This window comes from Crinia signifera, chromosome 1 (genome assembly GCF_055691185.1).
Source record: "Crinia signifera chromosome 1, ASM5569118v1, whole genome shotgun sequence".
NCBI classification, from domain to species: Eukaryota; Metazoa; Chordata; class Amphibia; order Anura; family Myobatrachidae; genus Crinia; species Crinia signifera.
In genome coordinates, this window is record NC_139217.1 from 383,032,065 (window position 1) to 383,055,340 (window position 23,276).

Consider the following 23,276-nt stretch of genomic DNA (forward strand, 5'->3'; position numbering starts at 1 on the left):
CAACAGATGTAAGGTGTGCCCTTTCATGAAAAAAGGCAATATTATTGACGGCACAGACCTTAAAGTCAACAGTTTTATCAATTGTAATACTGCATCTGTGGTATACATGTTGGTGTGCGGATGTGGGCTCAGGTACATCGGCAAATCTAAAAGATGCTTGAAAGTCTGTGTGCTTGAACACATCCGCAACATCAAACACTCTGTTCTTAATCATAGTGTTTCCCGACACTTCAGGGATGTGCATAAATCTGACCCCTCTAGTCTGCGTTTTAAGGGTATTGAATTTGTTAAACACAGCAAAAGAGGTGGAGATCATGATAAATATCTCCTTAAGAGAGAAACCACATGGATTTTGCGGCTGAATACTCTAGCCCCGTTGGGTCTCAACGAGGGCTATGAGATTACTCCGTTTATGAATTGAAAGTAATCCAAGATTTGAAGTGCTAGCAAAATTCTTGGTATCCTAGCATCTGGTCCTAAAAATCCCCCTTTTTTAGTGTTTTCTCGTTTCCAGCACTAATGAAGAGTCTTTGCACTTTATATCTTTGATGTGGCAAATTGTATGTTGCATTTTAATGAGTTTTTTATATATTATGAAATTCTTTTTAGTGTAGGTCGACACATTGATGTCGACTAATTTCGTGATTTTAATTTTTAGCTTTAACTTTTAGTTATACTGTTTCTAGTGTTTTATATAAGCTTTGGAACTGTGTACTTACAATTAGGTCTATGTATATGTATCTCATAATGTGAAAGACTGCTTGGCTTCATTCACCCACGGGAATCTTATATTTAATATGCCCCGTATATTTAATCTTTTGTGGCACTAATTATCTATTCCGGTATTTGCCATATATCATCTATATTATTTCATAACATCTATTAAGCTCATAGCTTCTAATAGCTATTGAGCCCATACCTTGTACTATAGTACAAAGTTACAGCCGGCTATACCCGTCTTTTTGTCTTTTTCTAAGTTACTAGGGGCGTCCCCTAGCCCTGGCCGTCTGTGATTGACAGGTCCAGTTGCTTCATATGCTGGACGTGCACGCGTAGTAGCCACGCCCTCTGACGAAGTCTTACGACGAAACGCGTCAGGGCGTGGCCTACGACGTGCCTTCCAGCTGATCCTGCTCCTGTCTCCAGCGCTCCGCCGCGTCCCCGATAGTTGTACAGCAAGCCAGCCGTGCAGCCCTCTGCAGGTCGTGTTCGGATTGCCGGGTCTGGATGAATCGTGAGCAGTCTTGCCTGGTTTTATTATTGTAAAATCGTGTGGTACCCAGTCCACAGTGCCCTGCTTTTTGGTACGAGTCTCTGACTCTCTTTTATTGTGGAGAAGTTCATTTCTCATATTAAACTGTTATTCGTTTAATGCACCATGAAGCGCCTCTCTCTTCACATTTTTCTATAGATATATATATATATATATATAGGTTCACTCCAAACTGCGAGCACCCACGGGATTTTTCAGCAGGACATCAAGTAAACCACACAGGTTTAATTTGCAAATTAAACCTGTGTGGTTTACTTGATGTCCTGCTGAAAAATCCCGTGGGTGCTCGCAGTTTAGAGTGAACCTGTATACCAGTTTTTCTACTGAGCACCGTGGTGGACGTTGTGTTGGAGGAGGGTGCTAGTCTTTTGGACTTTCTTATATATATATATATATATATATATATATATATATATATATATAGAGAAAATGGCAATAAGGCGTCACTCGGAGACTGCATAAAGTTTCAAAGCTTTATTGTGGTGACCGACACCAGTGTTTCGAGCTTTATGCTCGTCCTCAGGGTACAACTCACAGAGTGAAAACAACCATTATAAATACCCAGCACAGATTCCCGCGCCCGCCAATGTGTCATTAAACTTACCTGATCCAGGTGTTACCACGGAGCCTGTCGCGTGTAGCTGGAGCACTCCCGCGGCTCAGCGTGCCTCCCGATGACGTCACCGCTATGCGCGACACCGTCTGGAACGCACGCCTGCGACCGGAGCTTCCCCCACTTCCGCGTCACTGACCCGCATGGCTTCCCTAGACCAGGATTCACCTAAGGGCATAAACAAATGCCAATAAAGTGACAGTGCGTACAAATATACAACAAATTACAACGTGACATATATCGTAAATGTAAAAATGTAAGAAAAATACGTGATTAACAATAAAAATATTAAAAAGTGCTAAAAAAGTGCAAAATACATATGCGAAAATGTCACAATACCTATCACACAGACATAAAGGATTTAATTATAAGAATTACATATAAAAAATACATATAAAAATTGACGGACAAATTAAAAAATAACCCAGCTAGGTGGGACCATTAGTTGTAAACACTCTATTAGTATCATAACCCTTAAAAGGGAAGAGGAGCCAAACTGATTCCCCTATTCTTATTTTAATTTTCATTTATTAATACTAATGAAGGTCCGACCTATGCTTAGTCACATGATCAATTCATAGTGGTGGCATTGAATCTCATATTGTATTTCTTAAAGGTACAAAAAACCTGCAATTACCCATATGAAAAACTAAATATGCTTTCAACCGGAATACAGACCCAACTGTGCTATATAGCACAGTAGCCCATGAAAAATAAATGAATGAAAAAAATATCAAAGCAAAAAATATCAGAAAATGCACAGATCCATTTACAGAAAGCTCTGCAAGCCGTGTTGCTCATTTAACCCCTTTGGGGCGATGGTATCCAACAAGTGGATCCATCGTGACTCGGCTTGAAGAAGTTTCTTTCCTCTATTTCCTCCTCTATAATGTATTGGGACATGGTCAATAATTTTTGATCTCAGACTGGCTACGCTATGTCCCTTGTGCGCGCAATGGCGTGCAAAGGGCTGGTCACTATTACCGCTGGCCAAAGCTTGTCTAATGGCATGGCGATGGTTGGCCATCCGCTCTTTGAATTGACATTCTGTCTTGCCCACGTAATATAAACCACACGGGCAAGACAGAACATAGACAACGAATTTTGTGGAACAAGTGACAGCAAATTTAATAGGGAACTTGCGGCCAGTGTAAGGATGATTAATATACTTCCCTGTCAGAAGAGAACCACAGGTGGTACATCCCACACATTTGTAGCACCCTGCTGGTCGGGTCAAAAAGTGTGCGGGTTTCGCTTTCTTGGTAAGTTCACTTATATCCAATTTAACAAGAAGATCACTCAAATTCCTCCCTCTTTTATAGGACGGCATGATCTGTAATTTATTAAGACTATGCAGATCTTTATCAGTCGTAATAAGAGACCACTGTTGTTTAACTTTTTTAGTGACCAACTGGCTATCTCTAGCGAAATCATTCACCCACGGGATTTTTAATTTGTTAAGGTCTGTCCTATCTGTGGGGTTCAGAACTGTGTCCCTTGACATCTGCATAACTTTCTTTTTAACTTTGAGCAGGGGGCCCCGTCTATAACCCCTAGCTTCAAACTTATCTTGCATAATGTCTAATTGTTTGCTCGTTTCAATAGGGTCACTAGTGATGCGTCTTACCCGTAACATTTGTGAATAGGGCAGACCATCCCGTAGGGGCAATGGGTGGCAACTTTCATGACGTAGCAAGGTGTTCCTGTCAGTGTCTTTAACAAAGATGGAGGTAGATAATTTCCCATTATCATTCATGATTTTTACGTCCAAAAAGTTAACAACACTGTCACTAATGGTGAAGGTAAATTTAACCGGACTTTCGGAATTATTATGTGTCTCAAACATCTCAGTCAGGGACTGGGCGGAGCCTTGCCAAAAAATCAATAGGTCATCGATATAACGAAGGTATAATAAAACTTTACCGCTGTTAGGTCCATGGTGGAACAAGACATTATCAATTGTACACATAAAAGCATTGGCATACGACGGGGCCACAGGGGACCCCATCGCACACCCAAGCTTCTGCCTATACATCTCACCATTAAAGGTAAAGTAATTTCTATGTAAGACCAAATATAACAGTTTCAAGAACAATTGCGTATTGGGGCCATCATATACATCATTATTGTCAATAAGCGAACACACCGCATCCATCCCTTGTACATGGGGTATGCAGGTGTATAAGCTTGTGACATCTGCACTACACAATAACATATCATTAGGCCACACCTCTACCTCCTGTAAACGCTTAATCAACATATTCGTATCTTTTAGGTAAGCCTTAGTCTGTTGAATACAGGGGTTCAGGTAGGCATCAAGGTAGGTAGAAACAGGATGATATAAGGAACCCCTGGCAGAGATGATGGGTCTGCCAGGGGGATCCACAAGCCTTTTGTGCACCTTTGGTAAGGTGTAAAACAGGGGCACAATAGGAAAAACAGTTTTTAAGGCTCCACAAATGTCCTCTGAAATCATACCCTCATTGAAAGCTGTAGCAAGAATACCGTCCAATTCATTCTTAAATGCATCCGAGGGATCACCACTCAGGTGCTCATATACCTCGCCATCCGACAACTGTCTCTGACATTCAAGCAAATAATCATTAAGGTCCTGTACAACCACAGAGCCTCCTTTGTCTGCTTTCCGTATTACTATATCTGTCCTTTTTTGTAAAGACAGTAAGGCCTTCCGTTCAGATATGAAAAGGTTATTGGCTATACAAAGAGAAGGCTCAATGGATTGGATGGAATTTTCCATCATTCTCGTGAAGGAGCGTATAGAGGGATTATGAGACTGTGGGTCGAATCTAGATTTAGGTTGGAGATTTCTCAACTGAACTGGCATAGGGGGAGCGACCTCACTCACTTTGTCAGTCTGTGGAGCGGGAGTGTGGTTAGCATAATGTTCTTTGAGTCTCAAAGACCGGCCAAATCTAAAAGTGTCCACTTTCCATTGAAAATTGTCCCGTTTGTTTGTGGGCACAAAAGATAACCCCTTAGAGAGTATCTGCACTTCAGTGGTGTCTAAGGGTGTTTTAGACAAATTAAAGACCAAGTCCTTACCTAGCGAACGACTTTCCGACCTTTTCTGGCGCTCGTTCTGCTTGCCGCGCCGCGTCCTGCGCCTCGACCTGCCGGAGGCTTGTGGGAGGCTTGGGTGTCCACACCTAAAGGGCCGGCACCAGGTGTGGAGGTGGAAGCAATTTGTACATCCGTATCGCTGGCAGAAGTGCTTGTACCCTCATAATCCAGATGTTGACGATTCCTGTAACGTCTTTCAAAGGGTTTCTTAGCTCCCTTCGGTCTATCAGTGCTAAGCCATAGATAAACGCGGTTTTGCTCATAGTCTAATTGCACCTTGCGTTTCTTATCGCGTTTAAATCGTATCAGGTCACGTCTATAGACATCCATTTGTTGATTAAGCTACACGCGACAGGCTCCGTGGTAACACCTGGATCAGGTAAGTTTAATGACACATTGGCGGGCGCGGGAATCTGTGCTGGGTATTTATAATGGTTGTTTTCACTCTGTGAGTTGTACCCTGAGGACGAGCATAAAGCTCGAAACACTGGTGTCGGTCACCACAATAAAGCTTTGAAACTTTATGCAGTCTCCGAGTGACGCCTTATTGCCATTTTCTCTACATTTGGTCTCAGTACCTGGGAAGGCACCGGAGCAAGTACAGCTGATTCTTTGGTGGAGTGCCGGATTTCTTCTGTTGTTATATATATATATATATATATAGCTGTGTGGAAGCAGGCGGCACTCGTCAGACTTGGTAGTGGAAAAATAAAAAGCCTTTATTTATCCGACGGCGTTTCGGGGATTAACCCGTTTTCAAGGACATACGTATGTACTTGAAAACGGGTTAATCCCCGAAACGCCGTCGGATAAATAAAGGCTTTTTATTTTTCCACTACCAAGTCTGACGAGTGCCGCCTGCTTCCACACACCTACATAGGAACTCTAGCCGGTTCCAGAGGAAGGCACCCCAGCAAAAATCACCAGCAAATTGTGAGTGCCAGACCTGACCACCCTTGCACTATATATATATATATATATATATATATATATATATGAGATACATTCACACTCTGCTCCCCCCCAGGCTGTCCCTGTTGAGCTACCTTGCTGCTTCATCCAGGAGGGAGCAGCTAGAGAGTCAGCATACATAGTGTATACTATACAAACATAAGTTTGTGCTATTAAATAGCTTATTCCACCTACAGCAAGGATTCTGTACATTATCTGATTTGCCAATTGGTAGATCCCATCTGACTTTTTTGCTGTAATCTTAAAGTCCACCTGGGGTAACTGTATGCACCATACCGTTGCTCCACTGGCCATGTATATACAAATACCCTATGTCCCATGGAATGATGTCTGGTAAGGAAGGAGCAGTAAAGGGAACGGATGTATTTCTTGAGATGACATTGGATTTTACTGTTTTTTTGTAAAGTACAGTATGTTTCAGGGGTTTTCAAACTCGGTCCTCGGGACACAGTTCACATTTTCCAGGTCACCCAGCAGATCACCTGGCACTGACACATTTTAAAATATCCACAGGTGGAGCTAATTATTTCACTGATTCTGTGAGGAGACCTGCAATACATGCACTGCGTGGGGGTCCTGAGGATTGAGTTTGAGAACCTGTGGTATATATTATTGACATTTCATGAAATAAATATCCATGTCTACAACACACACACACACACACACTCACATATATATATATATATATATATATATATATACATATTATAAATTATAACAGTACACAGAAAAAAACAGTGTTTAGTACAAGCTTAAATGAGGTAGACAACACTTACTTGCCTATGCTCCCAAAATTTAGGTGACGCTACCAGCCTCCCAGAGGTGTGGACAAGTCTTCCTGCCCACCTCCAGCCTGCCGCTAACACCACTTGTGCTGAATCACATCCTTGTTCCACTTGCCCCCCACCCACAATGCTGTAATATTGGCATTGTGTAGCAGGGGTGGGACCACAATTACATAATTACACATCCCCCCCCCCCCACCATGCCCCCCCCCCCATGCTATGCCCAGAGGGAGAAGCCAGAATGTTGACAAGTATGAGACCACCAGTTCCAGTTTCTCATAATAACCACAATGAAATATAAATTACAAGTTGATTATTATCTTTATTTTATATAATTTTATAATTTGCTTCCAAAGTGGATTCACTTGAAGCCTTTACTTTCTGCAGTTTTTATCACTGTGGACTCAGCAGGAGTTTCGTGAGCCAAATCTTTGACCTCTCTCAACTTTATTTGCTCTGTGATGGTGATAGGGTGGGATGAGGAAAGATAAAACACTCCCTGAGCAGAAGAGGATATGTCATTCGGAATGAATTTCCGCAGAAACAGAAGGATTTATGCTTTTGATTTAACAATGGTTAACAATTCTTTTTCCTTGCTGAAGGTTATTATATTGATGGCTGGCTAGCTATGATTACCCCCTCTTTCTAAATCTGTGTATATCTGCCAAATTGTAGCCTGCAGCAATATGTATAAGTCTTCCTACTTTGTATTCATTATGAGGCTACAGTGCAGATTTTTTATTCCAGACAAGACTGATCAGTTACTAAACGTACAGCAGGTGTCCCCAGCAATTCATTCCCTTTAGCAACCTTTCATAGCAGGTATGCTGCAAATGTAACAACTAATCAAGGGGTTACATTTAAACTCGTTGTATTGATAAATGTATACAAATAATTGCTATATTGCTATCAAGTCCGTTTTATTTCATATAAGATCAATATATTAAATGGCATTATGGGGTTCGACGCTTCAATGCCTTAATAGTCATGGGGTATTTTATATTCTGATGATGACCAGACTACAAGGTTTAAAGTATGTATTTATTTTCCCAGCAATGCCTAGATAAACAGTCTGTAATGCAATAAATATTTTACTTTTAAATGAAAATATCCCCACTATGTACTATTCACAGTAGTGATAACTGCTGTCACCTTCCCACCATATTGGATATACAGAGCTGAAATACATAGCGGAAAGTATGATTCTTGTAACCAGGGGCAAGGCAGCAATTTGGCGTTTACAAGTATTTTGTTGTGGTATGTCAATACAACATCCTTTTTAGCATTGTTATGGTGTACATCATTGGGTCAAAGCAGAAACCCAACGCGTTTCGTCATAGCCATGACTTCATCAGGGGCATTTTTTTAGAAAACCGATTTTTAACTAGTAATATTTCTTAATTTACATCCAATGTATGGAAACAGTCCAATTTGTATAAATTTCCAAATAAGCACTTATAGATGTTGTCCTCTGAAGCCACTCTTACAGAGGATAAAGTATTTGCTCAGCCCAGCCAAGTTCATAAGTAATTACTAGTAATGACTGGTAGGGGGAAGTGTGCAGCATGAAGAGAATTACTCTGCTGTGGATTCAGAGCAGCTGACAGATGGTGATGATGATGATGATGATGATGATGATGATGATGATGATGATGATGATGATAATGACTTTACCAACAAGAGTCAGATTTTAATGTGTTGTCTAAATGTTTCCAACTTAAAATTTCCACTGCCATCATTACAAAATTGAAGTTACTGTAAGTCTGTAAGTTAAACTATTTAAGTAATGGTAAGATTTGGAAGACCCAGTGAAATATCTGCTTCAACTGTTGGTAAACTGGTCAGATATACAAAATGGAACCCATATATCACTGCAAAGCCTTCAGAACGGTTTAGTTAATACTGAAGTAGTGTCCATAAATGCATATCTCCAAATTGTCCCGATTTAAGCAGGACAGTCCTGCTATTTGGAGACTGTCCCACTCATCCCTATCGCAGCTGGCAATGTCCCTCGGGTAGGGGGGCGGCAGTTGGGGGAGCCAGAGATCACATCTGCTCTGCTCTGGAAGCGCACGGCATCTCTTCAATGCCGGGAGGAGGGAGGGTGCTAGGCTATGCCCCTTTCCTGAGGCCATGCCCACACAACATAGCTCCACCCCCTTTTCAGGATGGCTTTGCCTTAGGTGCGGCACATCCTGATTTGGGAAATTAGAAAGTTGGGAGGTATGCAGATGTATATCAGCAGTGCAGTTGCATAGAGGTGGCCACCAAAAATATAGTTGGAAATCCATTTTGCATGCAGCTATGAATCAGGCCCAAAACGCCCCCAAAAATATGTTGATTTATTTAAACGTAAATCTGTATTTGCTTTGGACTGAATTTGGAGACAGTTGTGAGTTTTCAAGCGTATCATACAATACAGATATCTATTGTCAGTCTTTATATGTGTAAAGTAAAAATAGTCTCATTGGAGACAAAGACTTTGCTTTAAGTTTCCCCTTCAAAATAAAGCAACCCTCATTACCAGGGAACAGAAGTGAGAACTGAAAAGGGAAGAGGTAATAACTGTGGAATTATTATGTGTATCCAGACAGCTTGGCTCTGTCTAATTACAAACTGTGAGCGCTGCATGAGGTCATCAGGACACACTGTAGACATGATTGGATGACATTGAAAAAAGTAGGTAGAAGACAATGATGGCACCTTTATTTCTAACTCTGTAATGTGAGATGAGCCTTTTGTTGTTTGTGTCTGCAGACCTACAAATGAAATCACAATGTACAGGGAAATGAGTGCTGAATTGTTTCTACAGGCAAACCCTTCTGTCCAAAAATACAAACTGTAAATCATTTATTATCAACCAAAAAAGTTATATTTATATTACCCTTAAGAGTTGGTTACCCATAGCAATTCTAAAATTAGAGAAAAAAGCTTTGCAGCAGAACGGGACATTTCGTATAGGCGATGGTTTTGGTTGTTATAATCTTCAAGATCCACCTTTTCTTTGCCAATCTGTTGAATATTATTACATGCTACATTTGCATAGTCACATCACAGAATTAATATTTTAAGAGTAAGATAACAAGATTCAGGTCATTGTGTTGTCTAGTGGGGTTGTGGCCCAGTAGGACTGAAAACACCACATGCCAAATTCTACCGGAAACACATAATAATCTCTCCCCACAGCCTTCAGTGTCTCTTACTAAACAGGAATTAGTAATTGGCAGATATGTGTTGATAAATAAGGGGGGTCGTGCATAGTGGACCCCCTAATAACTGCTGCTGGGGTGTCATCTTTCCAGCAATACTTTCAAGAAGCTTGCACAGATGACAAACCTTTTCTATCTCCAATATCAATATCTTAGTAATAATATTGGGCCTTATTTGAGTTCACTCTTTCTGACAAAATCCTTCTTAGATGGACAAAACCATGTGCACTGCAGGGGGGCAGATGTAACATGTGCAGATAGAAATAGATTTGGTGATTTTTTGGTGATTCTTTGCAGGGTAAATACCGGCTGCTTTATTTTAACACTGCAATATAGATCTCACTTTGAAGTAAAACCCCACCCAAATCTAATTAGATCTGCACAAGTTACATCTGCCCCCCTGCAGTGCACATGGTTTTGTCCATCTAAGAAGGATTTTGTCTGAAAGAGTGAACTCGAATAAGGCCCATTGTGATAATATTGTCCCAAATATTATATCACAGGCAGCGGTTATACGGTGGCAGTGAAGTCTGTGTGCATCACACACCCTACTCCCGTTATAGCCATTGGTCACTGAATGGAACTATAATGGGATAGTGTGTGATAGTATAAATGTGAGTCCAATAACAAGAAGCAAGTTTTATTCTTGTCTAATCCTTCTTTAAAACAGGCGTTTTCCATATACAGTAGGTAACTCTTTCTGAAATTAGGAAATGGAACCCTAAAGTAATCAGGACCTACACAAATGTCATATCATTATGCAGCTGATGTAACAACAGTAGTAATAAAAACAATAGTAAATTTATTTATTTATTTATTAACAGTTTCTTATATAGCGCAGCATATTCCGTTGCGCTTTATAATAATGAATAAATAAATAAATCATAACTCAAGGTAATAGGGAAAACCAGACACGTGACTTGCATGTAAATGCAGATTCTCTGGGTCCTCTTCATAAGAAAACTTATGCTGGGTACGTACCAGAATGATCGTGATCGTGAAAGACCATACAATGCGCACATAATCTGCATCCGATTCTATTTGGATCTGATCCCGATATGTACCCAGTTGAAGGGGTCGTTTTCAAATCCTACCTGCAGCAGGTAGGTTCTGCAAAAATGACCCAATGACCAGCGGGGACACGCATCGGATCTGAATCGGATCTAAAACATGCCAAAACATGCCCATTTTACATACAATCGGTCGAGATTGTATTGAAATGGGGGGAACTGAGTGTGTACCCTACATTAGAACTAGAGATGAGAAGCACAAGTACTATATACCTTAGAGCTTTGTTACAAAATAAATAAATCAACCAAAAAAAAATAAAAACTTTATTACACATAAAAAAGGGTACTTGTTTCCTAGCACGGCGCCTGCGATTTTGATTGCATTGATCGCGTCCGAAAAAATTGCGTCAATCGCATCTTATGCAACCAAATCGCATGCGATGCGATCAACGCGATCAACACGATTTTTACATTGGAATCAATGTAAAATGGTCCCTGAGACCCATTTTACATTGATTCCAATGTAAAAAGCCCCCAAAACCCCAATTTTAATTGCAAATTGTTAATGCCACCCCACTATTGACGGCAACCCAAAGCGTGGTGAGCGCAGCAAGCCCGTGAGGGGCGGCGGTACGCGTCCTCCGACCTTTTCATACCCCCACTATCCACGTCGGCGTGGAGCTGATTTTATAAAGTGTGGCGAGCGCAGCGAGCCACCGAGCCCGAAACATGGCGAGCGCAGCGAGCCCCGCAAGGGGACGCGCATAACTTCACAGGTATACGCGTCCCCTTGCGGGGCTCACTGCGCTCGCCACACTTCGGGCTCGGCACACTTTATAAAATAAACTCCACGCCAACATGGATAGTGCCGGTATGAAAAGGTCGGAGGACACGTACCGCCGCCCCTCGCGGTCTCGCTGCACTTGCCACACTTCGGGTTGCCGTCAATAGTGGGGTGGCTTTAACAATGGGGGCCATTTACCATACTTAATGGCCATTAGGGGGCATATACAATCAAAAATCGGGCACATTGGCCCTTTTTACATTGTTCCCTATGTAAAACTGCGTTGAAATTGCCCCGCGAGGGGACGCGTATACCTGTGAAGTTATGCGTGTCCCCTTGCGGGGCTCGCTGCGCTCGCCATGTTTCAGGTTTGGTGGCTCGCTGCGCTCGCCACACTTTATAAAATCAACTCCACGCCGACGTGGATAGTGGGGGTATGAAAAGGTCGGAGGACGCGTACCGCCGCCCCTCACGGGCTTGCTGCGCTCGCCACGCTTTGGGTTGCCATCAATAGTGGGGTGGCATTAACAATGGGGGGTCATTTCCCCCATGAGGGGGGTTTGCAATTAAAATTGGGGTTTTGGGGGCTTTTTACATTGGAATCAATGTAAAGTTGGGTCTCAGGGACCATTTTACATTGATTCCAATGTAAAAATCGCGTTGATCGCATCGCTTGCGATTTGGTTGCATGCGATGCGATCAACGCAATTTTTTCAGACGCGATCAATGCAATTGATCGACGCGATCAACGCAATTTTAACTTTAAAAGCTAATTTAACAATGATCTCTATGGGAAAATCGTGTTGATCGCGCCACTCACATCGCATGCCATTATAATGACATGCGATGAACGCGATTTTCTCATTGCCGGCAATAAAGCCCAGTAATTGACAGAAAATCGCGTCCATCGCGTCGATCGCATACCTTAAGTACCTTAACTTACGGTATGCGATCGAGCACGACAGGCGCCGTGCTAGGAAACAAGTACCTAAAAAAGTATAACACACCCTCTGTATAGCGCTGCGGAATATGTGCGCACTATATAAGACACTGTTAATAAATATATAAATAACACACACAGCAATACAATGACTAATAGACCATAAGACAAGCAAAAAACAGACAGTTTATAATAGACAAATCTAGATCTGTCTGAAAGCGTAAAATTGCAATTAAGTACCTCAGGCCTAATTCAGCATGGATCACTATTTAAGGTTTTCGCAGTCCAGTCGATTACCGAACGACTGTGCGTGCACATGTTTTGAATTGCACATACGCATATTGCAAATAAATAGCCATAAGCACAGAAGTCACAGTATCATTGGCAAAATCCATCATTTACGGGTGGAAACATGGGGTGACATTCTATGGGATGAGATAAATGCGCGTTTTTTTTATCGCATCACTTCGCCCTTTTTCAAATCGCAAGATTGGGCCGTTTTTCGCATATTTAATGAGATGCGAAAAACGGGCCAAATAGTGCGAATAGGTGCGAGGTGGTGCGATGTCTTTAGTCCTGAAAATGTGCGATTTTCATGCCTGAAAATCGCACGTTTGCAGGAAAGCGCAAATTAAAATCAGGTGACATAAAATCAGGGTCCCCGACAAATAGGGGTCCCCTTGATTTAATGAAACCAGCACCAGGCTCAAGGTCCGGCGCTGGTTCCCAAAATACGGGGGACAAAATGACTAGGGGTCCCCCGTATTTTAAGAACCAGCACCGGACCCAACCAGCCAGCAGGGTAATGCCACAGCCGGGGGACACTTATTATATAAAAGCAAAGCATTATCCCCGTGGCTGGTCAGCATGGGCAGGGGTCCTGGGGAAGTGGGGACCCCCCCAATGAAGGGGTCCCCCCCCCTCCAGGACTTACCAGCCCATGCTGAAAGTCCGGGGCTGTCCCCGATGCCCCTGGGCGGTGGGCATCGGGCTGATGGATAGTGTAAAAAAAAAGAAGATAAACTATTGTTTTCTACTGGCGAACTATGAGTCCCAGCAAGCCTACCCCGCATGCTGGGACTTGGAGAACCACAAGTCCCAGCATGCGGGGCATTAAAGGGCCCGCTGGCACTTGTAGTTCTACAGTACAAAAAATAGTGAAATAAAACACACTGACACCCTGAAAAATAAAAGTTTAATACATACGCAGCCCACACACACTGATACTTACCTACCTTGAGCCCGTAGGTCGGTCCCTGGATCCTGGGTCCGGGCTCCGGGGCTCCAGGGCAGAAGATTCCGGTTCCGGGTCCTTGGTCCTGGTTCCGGGGCTGGTCCTGGGGTTCCGGGGCTCCAGGGCTGAAGAGTCCGGTTCCGGGGCCTTGGTCCTGGTTCCGGGGCTGGTCCTGGGGTTCCGGGGCTGGTCCGGGGTCCAGGATCCGATGAAGTCCACAGGGGTACCTGAGGAAGGAAATCCTACTCACCTGGTCCCCGGCGACGACATCGGCATCCTCTCCGGCAGACGCGCTGCTCCCGGCTACTGTGGTACCCGCTCTCGGACTGGAGAGGCGCAGAGATTTTCATCTTCCGCGCCTTTCCTCCGGATGATTCTATTGGCCGCGTAGCGGCCAATCAGGAGCTGACTTTCTCGGCTCCTGATTGGCCGCTAGCCGGCCAATAGAATCATCCGGAGGAAAGGCGCGGAAGATGAAAATCTCTGCGCCTCTCCATTCCGAGAGCGGGTACCACAGCAGCCGGGAGCAGCGCGTCTGCCGGAGAGGATGATGGAGAGGATGATGTTTCAATTAATTTGTAAATTCTATTAAAATGTATCTTTGCATTGGTTAAACTTTATGAATAGATAACTTCTGCTAAGGAACCCTGGAACGGTTTATACAAATAACAATATGACAACCACAGCTGGGCATTAAGAGGCCCTCCAGATGCTGTAGAACTGCACATTACAGAATGCCCTGACATTTTTGCTAGTTGGTCATGCACAAACTGTTGCAGGGCATGCTGCAGTGCGCAGTTCAACAGCAGCTGGCTTATTACCCACCAACCCATTCTCAACAATGCGTAGCATGGTGTATCTCAGTTGTCAGTGTACCCTCACAGAGTGCATTGGGTGCTGCTAATTAGAGGACTTACGTTAGAGGTTATATGGGGATATTTTTTATGTTCTGAGTCCAGGATAATCCAAACCTCTAATTCACAGAACAATCCCTTGACAAGTAGCAGCTGCTTTAATTATTTCCCTGTAACCAGATCTCTGGGGACGGAATGGGTAGGAGAGTCAACGAGTATTTCCCTCCCATTTTTAATGTGAAACTGATGTTGCCGCCTGGTTAATAATACGTAGCGGCCTGGAAGTGAAAAGAATGAAGTCAGTCCTTTCTCTGACCCCGAAAACATGCTTCTACCCAACAAGAAATGCAGGGGAGAAATAAGATCTCCGGAAAGTACACGATGCTTAAAATATTCAGAGGATGCCACATTTTGCTTCAGTGAGCTTCGTAACTGAGAACTTTTCTTTATTTTTTTTTACTGTTCAGCTGCTAACAGAAATACATCAATATTTTATTTAATCTGTATATCTTCAACTCTTGTAATAAATGAACAAAGAATTGTTCATTAAATGAAGCATACAGCTTTTACCTATGTAGCCTCAGCAAGAATATTATATAGTCTATCTCCTTGGAAGAGGGCATGACCAAATAATTGTATGCCACTGTCACTGGCTCATTATTAGCTCATTTCGTCCTGACTATTACGGTATGTCATCCCTATCTCTATATTTTTGTTATGCACCTCACAACCACCTTCTTACTGGTACTCTCAACATATATTCAATTCATAATTCTATTAAAGTATTATAGGGTACATGCTGTCAAAGATCAAAATTAAATGACATTACATTTCGTATTAGGCAATTTTGTGAGATTTTGTGTGTGGAGGGGGGCAAATAGCTCTAGAACTATCAGAAAATCAGTTTTAAGTGTTATCCTAAGAGGGTGAATTTATTTTAGTTATATAGTGGTTGGTTTACTTAATTAATGTATGATTATAATCACAAGAAAGTATTATTTTACACAATTTGAAAAAAGGCAGTATTATTTTAATGTTACAATATGGGGCAATAATATCTTTGTATATGGGGCAAGTGTTTCCCCATAGATATCATTTTAAAATAATATAGCCCTCTTAAAATAATGTTCAAATTGTCATTTTAGAATCATCATACATGAATTAATCAATACGCTAATATATAAAAAAATAATATCCTCCAGTAAGATAAGTACAGTAAGCAAGAGAAAAGCCAAGAGTACTTACTGGGTTGAGGGCAGGTGTCATAGTATAAAATAAAATTTGACATTTAATGTACATATGTTAAAATTAAAAATACTCAAACAATAGAAAAGAAAAATGACACAACGTTGTATACAACAATGAGGAAAAAGCAGTGTATTAATCCAACTATGTGGCTAAATCTGATAGAGAAAAGTTAAAGTTGGATGTAGAAGTAATGGAATATAATTAAAAATCATGACAAAATACACAGAGAGAAAAAGAAAATTTAAAAATGTCCACCACATTCTTGATTCTAGAATATTTATGGATAAATCCAAATTGTAATCTTTTACTAACAATTAGTTCTGAAAAGTAAAAGATAATCTTTTGGAGGGTGTAAAATGTGGAATTTAGCACAGCAGGATGCAGCTTTTGCCATCCTCTTTATGTGATTGGGACAATGAACAGTGGATGAGACAGCCGCATATACAGTGGTGCGTCTTTAATGGGTGTAGGGTGTGTAGCATTCACCAACCTCTGGTTTAAGAGGGCTCACACTGAACACCCACACATGGCTGCCATTTACAAAGCACTTTGTGCATATGCAGTAGAATAATCACCGTCAGCATGGCGCGAGCATTATGTTCCCAAAGACCTGCGCATGCTCAGACTCTGGCCCAATGCCAGAGTCATTTCAACTAGAGAAGGGTGCCCACATGGAAACTGCACATTGGCCCTCTCCTCTCTTAATGCACCCTTTGTGTACAAGCTGTATTAGAAAGGAGAGGGTCATAGAATTTGTACAGAGACCTGCTGTCCACCATTGCTATGATGCAGTGAATGGTGGATTAGAGAATCTCCTTTGCAGAAATACTCAGAAATAGCCTTAATGAATGACTGTAAGGGATAGATTGGGATCAACTGGAGATGTGTCATTGTTTCTGCTTTTTACCGTGTGTCTAAGGGGGGGTACACACCAGAACGATTAGGGCTCAATTCCATCAATCTGGATCCAATTCCGACCGATTGGATGCAGATTGTATGTAGATTGGGCATGTTTAGGTCCAATTCCGATCCGATTCCAATCCGATGCGCGTCCCCGACGTTGTTTGGTCGTTTTACAGATCCTACCTGCTGTAGGTAGGATCTGTAAAAGATCCATTCAACTGGATACAGACTCAGATCGGATTGGGATCAGATTGGATGCAGATCGTTAGCAGATTGTGTGCTCCAACAGATCGTGCGACCATCACACAATCTGCTAACGATCTACTAACAGTCAGGATCGTTCTGGTGTGTACCAGGCCTAAGGCAGTTATCTGTGGATGCCAGAGCTATGTACTTATGGCCAATGGACCTGAATCAAATGCAACAAGTCCACTAGTATCATAGAGCGCTGGAGTCTGGTTCCCTCTTACTGGGACTGGTGGTGCTGGTCTATGCAGCAGCCTAGTGCCAGTCTTCTTCTGACGCTCTCCTCAATCTTCTGATCGTGTCCATCATCAGCTGTTGTTGAGCTGCTTGGCATATTCTCTCTCCTAGCTGCTACGAGGTGGTTCTGACTCTCTGTCCTCTAGAGTCACACATGTGCTGCGCTCCCCTCTTCTTAAAGGCACAGGTGTGCTCAAATGTGGCATCATGTTTAACTCCAAGTTTTAGTCATCTCCCTATAAAAGTCTATTTGGACACAGGGCTGTCCCCGCTGTCGTGAAGGGGCAATGACAACTGCAGCTGTCGAAATTGATAGCTGTAGTTGTCAGAATGGTATGTGCCACTGTCTGTTTATACTGTATATTGCCTGGCATATCAAGCTTAGCACTCCCGGCTTTTGCCAGTGATAACTGCTTTCTTACATAATGTGGGCTGATACCGCTTCTCCCCCATAATGCCTAAGCATTCATCTACAGTACCCTACAGTCTGTAACATGACAGTTGGGAGATGATGGGCTGGTTCTTTTCTCCATGCACTTAATCTCACTGCAAGGATTAGCAAAACAACCCCTAAGTTTTTACATTACTAATAATCTAACACTAATACCATAACCTGTAAACTTAAACCCTAACACTAATGCCCAACATCTTCACAATTAATCCTTCTACCCTAACACTAACAGCCTAACCCTTACCCTTTATCCAAACCCTAACCTAATAACCTAACACTGATACAATAACCAAACCACTAATCCAAATCTAGCTGCTACACCGAATAACAACACCCTTAAATGTCAGAGTAAGGGGGCTATCCAATTATAAATGTCAATTTACCATGCGTAATTGCATTCCTGCGGCCTTTCACTTTGCCCCGATAAGCCATTGTGAAGCTGTTTGGTTTTCTTTTTTGTGAGAATGCTCCGAGTGCCCCGATAAAGTTGCCTGAAAAAATAACAGGTTTTTTTTGCTTCAAATAATTCCACCTCCCAATTTGGTTCCCCCACCCCCCCTTCCTTAATGGGCCAAATGATTCTTATCTGCCATCAAATTTTATGTTTCTATGGGGCAGATGTATTAATCCTGGAGAAGAGATAAACGGGAGATAAAGAGAAAGGAGATAGAGCACCAGCCAATGAGCTGTGTTTGAAAATGACAGTTGGGAGTTGATTGGCTGGGGCTTTATCTCCTTTCATTTTATCTCCACTTTATCTCCAGTTTATCTCTTCTCCGTGCTTATTACATCTGCCCCTATGTTACTTTGTGGAACTCTACTCTGTACAAGCCAAATGGGAAATTCACTATTGGCAATTACACAAATGTGATTCATGTAATTGCAAAATTCTCCCTGGCATTCCGGAGTTCCAAACAGTGGTGGCTTCAGATGGGGGGCTGCAGCGTAGTACAAAAATCAAATAGAGGAGCCACACCAATTATCACCCGAAAACCTGCCAAATATCAATGTCTGGGACTCACTGGCAGTTGATATGGCTCCCATATTGGGATTATGGATTGTGCTGCAGTCAGAACTTCTGGAGCTGCCACTGGTTCCTAGTAAAAAAATAAGCACTCGTTGGTTTTCTCATCTTTACAAGTGACAATAGTGGGTTATATCCACCACATTAATATAAACAGCTCTAACTGATTAGATTCATAGGTCACTGCTGAAACCAATATTTAAAAAGAGCTACAACATTCCTAAAGGATCACAGTGTAAGGATCACAGTAGATTTCTTAAAGTTCTAATTTCATACAGGCGAAGGATTTGGTTCAGTGACCATGAGTGCTGACAGGTTCAGACTAATCTCCACTCAACCATCACATAGAAATGCACTTTTGTTATATGATGCTGTTTTGTTGGCTTGATAATCCGTTTTGGACCTCCTATGTGGCATTACAATGTTTCTGTGCACTATTTCAGACCAGCCGCACTTATATATCCAACAAATTATGTTCTTCGGTATGTTTATTTTACTGACTTAGATCCCATTGATGTATGCCCAAATCTCTTTTATAAACTGAGAGCTGTAAAATGATCTCACAGACACATTGCAAATGCATCTACGTCACCGCATATCAGATTGTTTATATAATAATCTCTGGTATGTTGGCAAATGTATTTAATAAACTCCAGCAGGAAAGGTGGGAAGCAGCACATAATAGAATGCAATAGACTTGAATATACGTTTGTATTCTGTACAGATACTAAGGGGGAAATTTACTAAAGGAAATTTGTAAAAAAATAGGTGTATTTGAATTTATAAATATACTAAATTTTTACATTTACTATCCCGAAAATACGGCTATTCGTATTGATGTGCTATCAATACGAATACGAATTGCCGTATTTTCAGGATAGTAAATGTCAAAAATAAGTGTATTTCTAAATACAAATACGCCTATTTTTTACAAATTTCCTTTAGTAAATTTCCCCCTAAAAGTCAAGGATGATGATAGCATGTAATGAACTGCAGTGGCCCAGGACGGAATATGTTATAATCACTGGGAGTTTATTTCCTAGTATCGGGATCAGTGAGGTCAAAGTGAAATGTCAGATACAAGGTCACTCTTTATTTACAGGGATTGAGTGCCCCCGATCAAGAGAGAGAGAGATGTATATATTGTATTTAGAAGTGAAGGCACTCACAGGAGACATTCAAATGAAACTTATCTAATGGAAAGTAAATTTTGGCCCCTAACAGTATCAGGAACCCAGTTCCTGATGATGTCATATTTAATAAGAGGTTCAGGAACTGAGTTCCTGCTAGTTCCTGCTGAAAAATAGCACTGATGATAGCCCACATTATTATAGTGGTAATGGTGGAGAGACAGCAGCAGTGTGTTTCGAGAAGAACCAAGTGTCAAACATCAAACAAAGATGGCTGAAAACAGACAAGATATTTGTGATACAGCCGTGTCCAGCTGGAGAGTGGCTCTGAGATCCGTGTAATATAAAACGTGTTTAGTATACCACAATGTAGACCATGCATTTCCAATGAGAGACATATGCCAGTGTACCACAGTCATTGTCAGTTATCCACCCAAGAACAGGACCTATTTGGTCCCCTAAGCTGCATGACAGTATCATTACAGTTGTATAAAGTTGTAGCAAAATTTAACAAGAATTTAGTTTCAGGACAGAATATGCTGCTTCGCGGAGGTTCTAGCTATATAATCCACCAGGTACAGATTTTCCTCGCCATTTCATGGAATGTCTGCCTTTATTAGTCTACGAATAGAGCTGAGGCGGCTGCGGCGGCGGTCAGTTTGTTCTGCTGTGCGGTGTGGGTGGGGTAGGACTGGGAACTTACAAATCCAAATTCCTTCTGCGTGACATGCAAAATTTCATGGGCAAATGTGGAACCGGTTTAGTATTTTGCGGAACAGTTTCCGAAATCTCTCTTATCAGTATCATAGTGTACAGCTGGAACACCGGTCAGTCTTGCCAGGAAGTGGAAATGTACAGTAACTGAATTTTAAGAAATGTGGGACTATTAACCCATTAAAAATCTAAGAAACCAAACTAATGATTTTGTTTATTGTTTACAAAATCTAAACAATGGCTAGTCAGCAAATATGATCATATCATAGATATAAAATATATATTCTAGAACTGAGTAGTATGGACAAAGAGTTGATTGCTGATGTGTGAATTCCCAGATCCAGCGATTGTTGAATGACTGCACATGCGTACAGATCATAGCATGCATGCGCAATCCACAATTAGGACAGAAATAGCAAATGTATCTAATTGCAATCCCCTGGGGTGTTTGGAGGTGGTAACTCAACATTTTCTGGGAGTGTCAGAAAAAATGTAGGCATGCAAAGGTGTTTAGGGACAGTCTGTAACCTCAGCAATGACCTTGATCAGCCTGTCACAGAGTTGTGGAAGGGTTATGGTGTGTACACGTGGTCGAAGGCCGTGCTTTTCGATCCCGATACAAATCGAAGCCAGAAGACACGGCAGCAATTTTGACTATATAGTACAGATCTGTACTATATAGTTTATGCAACCCTGTCTATCTGGCTTCGATTTGTGCTGTGCGGGAGCACACATTGGGATCGCAAGCTTAAAAAAAATCTGTGCGATCTGCATGCGATTATGATGCGATTTTGACTGCATAGTCAAAATTGTATACTGAATTGTACCGTGTGTACACACCATTAGACTTACATTTGCACAGACTGGAAAAATAATTTGATGGTTCGTGAACTGTGTATGGATTTGCTGGTGAATAGTGATATTTCAAAATTCACTCGCAAATTTGCATGTGGCGGGTTTTCTTTCTGTCTGGGCAAGGGCTATGTACTCGCAGTGAACTGGAACTTTGCAGCGATTAGATCTGAATTATATTCTCTTCTTTTTTGCTGATGGACAGAGCATGTTCAGAGTTGTGGATCTAGAATACATGAGTGTTCCTTAGGCTTTAGTAATTCATGAGCCTTGGCTGCCATTCACTACAACTCCTAGCAAGTCTCAAATTCACATGAATTTTCCGTGAAACCTGTGATAGTCAAATTATCAGTGCTAGATGGCCTTTAATAATATGGTTACCTTTATTTAAATACATGATTTGTTTTTCCTTACCATCATATCTAATAGACTATATTAATATTATACGGTCTAGTGTATTCCAGCCACTTGTACTGCTTAGTGACATAGCTAAATCTTGCAGTATGTAACCTTTGGGCTACTAGTAATACTTAATTTCAATTAATTGGTCCCTGTGTGCCAATGATGTCCCAAGAACTTGATTCTTGAAAATAACACTTGTACATGTCAGATGATAAGGTTAGCGTACTTCAAGGACTTGCCTAGCAGAACCACCAAGCTAGCCAAGCACAAGAATAAACATACAGTAAGCAGTTTTTAACATTGATAAAGTTCTAAAGTAAGGTGTGTAAATGTATAATACATTAGAATAGAAAAAATGAATAATCATTGTAAGTTCCCATTGTAGGAAAAGGCATATTTCATTTTGACTGTAATAACATTGTTTCTATAAACGAGAACAGGTCGAAACGTGAAACTAATGAATGAATCAAATTTTACAAGTCAGAGGTGTTTGTACAGAAGCACTGGAAATACTGACAGTGGAAAACATTTCTCACCTTCTTAGCCCAGGCATGTAGCTGTAATGACACACACACATCCATATGAAATGGGCAATTCTTTTATAGTTTAGATTTTTAGGATTTTAGATTCAATTGTTGCAACATTATGGGGGCTATTCAGATCGGTTTGCAAAAGCAAACTCTTTTAATGGACAAAACCATGTGCACTGCAGGGGGGCTGATGTAACATGTGCAGAGAGAGTTACATTTTGGTGGGGTGTGTTCAAACTGAATTCTAAATTGCAGTGTACTGTAAGAATAAAGTAACCAGTATTTACCCTGCACAGAAACAATATATTTCACCCAAATGTAACTCTCTCTGCATGTTACCTCAGCCCCACCTGCAGTGCACATGGTTGTTCTCCACTAAAGAAGGAGTTTGCTTTTGCAAACCAACCTGAATTACCCCCTATATTCCATACACAATTTTACATTAGAAAACATTGCGAGGACTACTAATTTCATTAAAAAATTAAATAAAATATACCCTTATTAAGGCAGTTAATACTTATATGACATGTCTGTCTTAGAATGCTATATCCTTATAATGTACCAGTGAATTCAGACTTTGAGGCATTACCATAGCCTACACTGCTAAAAAATCAAAAGCCTTTAATCCCAAAATACAGCCAAACCCCATACCTTGTACTCTGCTGCCCATGGCAATTGCATGAACTGCTCTGATTACGAAATTTAAATAGAAACACATCAGGGTTAAATGTTTTTGACAGTTGTGGTCCTACAGGTATGGATATAAATGTCAGCATGACATAAA

The 23,276-nt window shown here is 41.5% G+C and overlaps 1 protein-coding gene across 1 annotated transcript in view; it reads left to right on the forward strand.

The window, feature by feature from the left end:
• KREMEN1 (kringle containing transmembrane protein 1) overlaps positions 1-23,276 on the forward strand; it is a 156,046-nt gene that overhangs the window by 83,427 nt on the left and 49,343 nt on the right. The window lies entirely within an intron of this gene.